The sequence below is a fragment of the Haliotis asinina genome, chromosome 9, assembly GCF_037392515.1.
Source record: "Haliotis asinina isolate JCU_RB_2024 chromosome 9, JCU_Hal_asi_v2, whole genome shotgun sequence".
In the NCBI taxonomy this organism is placed as follows: Eukaryota; Metazoa; Mollusca; class Gastropoda; order Lepetellida; family Haliotidae; genus Haliotis; species Haliotis asinina.
The window spans coordinates 36747264-36751407 of NC_090288.1; the positions used below are offsets into that span (position 1 = coordinate 36747264).

Here is a 4144-nt window from a genome sequence, read left to right on the forward strand (position 1 = left end):
GTTGTCACTTTGAGTACTTACATTCAATCCGCTGAATTCCACTTTTCACACTCCCCTTTGATGTCAGCAATGTAAACAAATAAACGAATGGCGACAGGATCACGTCCACGCGAGACTATCTAATTGTTACAAAAACAACTCACAACAGGGTGTACCTTCCTCTTTTGTTGTTTCTACTGTCAAATGGTCACATTAGATTTATTTTTAAAAAACAATGACAAAACTGTGTATTTCCCGTGAGTGTTAGCGAGACGCCATCTTGTTTAGCGGGTAGGAACAAATTTGTTTTCCTAGCAAAACTTTAAGCATAAGATGGCTGCGTCGTGTAAACTTTGCCGTGGCCACCTCACTTTCCCCAAAAGCACTCGACGAAAGAATTCGCGACTTGGAGAAGGAAGCAGAGAACGGATGCGAGAAACTCGGAGTACCTCGGATGTGTCAGGTAAGACCGAGGGTTTTTTTATTGTCAAATAACGTTTAAAGAATTATTGCGTTAATGACAGAAATCCGGATAGATTCTAAAGTTTATCCCTCGAATGTATATTTTCGCTCGTATTATTTTTAAATGTTATCGTAAAATCTTAGTACTAACCACAAGTATTTATTTAAGTTTAAAGGGGCAGACTTTTGATTTTAGTGCTCCTGTTAATCGTTTGTACTGGGTATTGCAAGATATATTTCACCAATTCAGATATATTTTAAATATGACAAATACATGAAAGTATCATTTGCAAATGTGTTTGAATAGCCGGTAAACTAAATCTTTATGTCAGTTGTTCACTTACCGGTTGCATAACTTTGGCAAACAGGATGTACATAGAATTTGCACGAAATAACACAAAGGATGGTTAACCTTTTTGGAAGTTATTTTATTTTCACTGACGATCTTTAATTTTAATTAGACATTGTGTTGAATGGATGATTGAATGAAGTGCAAGGAAAATGACATTTGTTTTTATTTCAGTAAAGCCGGTGACGAGGACTCTATGAATATAGTAGTCAAAGAAACAAGTGACTATATCACGACCAAGGATGGTCAATAGGATCTTGTGAAGGTAATTTTTACTCTGCCTGTCATCTATAAATAGCTAATGATTTAATTAATAGTGTAAAGACAGATTTATGGATGTTAACTTCAGTTACCCAGCCAGCAAGGCATATATAAATACCTTTGCCTAACAGATGAACTAAAATGTGTGAAACATGCTGTATAGTACATTTATTTTCAGAAGCGCTTTGTAGAGTGTGGCGGAACAGGCGTGATGATCTCAGTAGACACGAAACCGGAAAGAAAGTGGCACACAGAACAGCAGCAAACAAAAAACAAACAAAAAAACAACAAAAAGAATGAAATCCGTAAGTACATCTATTCGAATAATAACATGTCACAACGAAAATATACATTTAAAATGTATATGGATTATTGCTTTTTACATTCTTAAGATATGTAACACATGATTCAGATCATAATTTCATAAATCATAACATAAGAATCAAGTCAGTTAATGATGATATATAAACATGTTACTACACTTCAGTGACTACATGTCACTTCAGAGCAACAGATTGTGTGTCCATAAGAAAACAGGATATGTCATTAAATGTGATGAACTGCTTAACTTGTGTTTGGGTGATTAATGAAGTAAATAATTTTTCACGACACTTCCTTTTTAATAATTTGCAATCCATCTTGGCATTATGGTTTATCTGTTGATTGATTTTTGTTTAATTTTCAGAAAATTGCACTGCGCATGAAAAGCCTGAAAACTATTGACTGGCCAGATTGACGAAAGGAAAGGGTTTCAACTATACTTACCTTGGATATTAAATGACTTCACCAGTTGTGAGTGATGAAGAAGATGCCAATTTATTGCTCTCTTACCCCTTTACCTGGGAATCTAAACTCAAGATGTCTGCACTGGACTCAGCCACAATTTTCAACGCCACCACCAAAGCTAAGGCCAACAAGCTAAGACCAGGATGCGGCATCCAACCAGAATGACAGAGATATCTGCTGAAGGATGCCCAAGTGGGCTAGTAAATAGCTAATCGATCACATGAACGCAATTTTATCTGTGATCAATTAAATTTGAATTATTCTCAATGTAAAACTTTAATAGTTTTGATATTCTGATTGTATTTCAATTAATACAATTTTATTCAATCTTAATTTTTATCTATTTTCCAAGAGACCTTTACTTTAAATACATTTTTTTGTACTTTCAATGTAACCTAAGTTCTTTATGGCATTTTATTTCATTGTTGTATTGTATTGTATGGTGTGTGTTTAGCATTGACTGACTGGGGTGTGTTTTTCTGTGTCAGCGTGAGGAGGTGCAGGAGGAGTGAAGGGATGCAACTGATATGACAAAAATATTTCTAAAAACATGTTATAAGTTACAAATGTTGATCTGTTATCTAGTGCTATATCTTTTTATTATTTATTAGATATATGTTTGATCCATATCTGTCTGAAAATAAAACAGTGTCCTTTGTTTTTCTTTATGTATTCGTGATGATTGTACACAAACTCCTTATATTGTCTTTGCCAACCGGGAGTAACAAGAATGTTACATGCAATGACACACATTGAATGATTCCTGTGAACCCGAGTAAATGAAATGCTGTGGAAAGTTTTCTGGCAACAGAAACTCTGCAGAAACTATGTAGGTCAGTTTGTAATTGAAACTCTGCGGAAACCTGATGGGGTCTTGGTAACTGAAACTCTGTGGAAATCTGATGGAGTCTTGGTGACTGAAACCCTGCGGAAACCTGATGGATCTCTAAGTTAACTGAAACTCAACGGAAACTTGTTGGAGCATGGGTAACGGATACCGTGCGGAAACCCTTAGAAAGTGGGTAATTGAAAGTTTCCGTCATTGCGGAAACTCAGTGTAAAAGAACGGAAACTCACTGGATTCTTGGTGGAAACTTAAGTTTCAGTCCACTTTCCATCAGGTTTCCGCACTGCGGAAACCAGGTTATTTTTGCTGTGCAAATAGCTAATCGATCACAAGAACGCAATTTTATCTGTGATCAATTAAATTTGAATTATTCTCAGTGTAAAACTTTAATAGTTTTGATATTCTGATTGTATTTCAATTAATACAATTTTATTCAATCTTAATTTTTATCTATTTTCCAAGAGACCTTTATTTACTTTAAATACATTTTATTGTACTTTCAATGTAACCTAAGTTCTTTATTGCATTTTATTTCATTGTTGTATTGTATTGCATGGTGTGTGTTATTATATGTTTAGCATTGACTGACTGGGGGGTGTTTTTCTGTGTCAGCGTGAGGAGGTGCAGGAGGAGTCAAGGGATGCAACTGTTATAGCATGTTTTTAGAAATATTTTTTCATAAGTTACAAATGTTGATCTGTTATCTAGTGCTATATCTTTTTATTACTTATTAGATATATGTTTGATCCATATTTGTCTGAAAATAAAACAGTGAATCTTATTGTATCTTTTGTTTTTCTTTATATATATATATATATATATATATACGGGATAATTGTACACAAACTCCTTATATTGTCTTTGCCAACCAGGAGTAACAAGAATGTTATATGCAATGACACACTGAAACTCTGCGGAAACCTGATGGAGTCTTGGTAACTGAAACTCTGCGGAAATCTGATGGAGTCTTGGTGACTGAAACCCTGCGGAAACCTGATGGAACTCAACGGAAACTTGTTGGAGCATGGGTAACGGATGCCGTGCGGAAACCCTTAGAAAGTGGGTAATTGAAAGTTTCCGTCATTGCGGAAACTCAGTGTAAAAGAACGGAAACTCACTGGATTCTTGGTGGAAACTTAAGTTTCAGTCCACTTTCCATCAGGTTTCCGCACTGCGGAAACCAGGTTATTTTTGCTGTGTAACGAATAACAATGAGGATACGTTTACTTAGACTGACCATAACATCTTTTTCTGTGTGAGGATTACATTTTTGGTTTTATTAAGGATACCCCACTTCTTGGTCTTGTTGACGTTGTTTCCTGTGTTAACGTTGTTTCATTAATACACATACACTTTTTCACTTGGGTATACCTGAGCAATAAATACACAACAAACGGCAAAATTTTATTTTATTTCAATGGTCTTACACTGAGATTTCGATCGTTTCACCACTTTCATTA

General features: G+C 35.1%; 1 long non-coding RNA gene across 1 annotated transcript; it reads left to right on the forward strand.

The window, feature by feature from the left end:
- The first annotated feature begins 1000 nt into the window (after nt 1-1000).
- On the forward strand, nt 1001-2183 carry LOC137297019 (uncharacterized). Its single transcript, XR_010957680.1, has 3 exons — nt 1001-1055; nt 1230-1356; nt 1737-2183. It is a non-coding gene; the product is annotated as an uncharacterized lncRNA (long non-coding RNA).
- The last annotated feature ends 1961 nt before the right edge of the window (nt 2184-4144 follow it).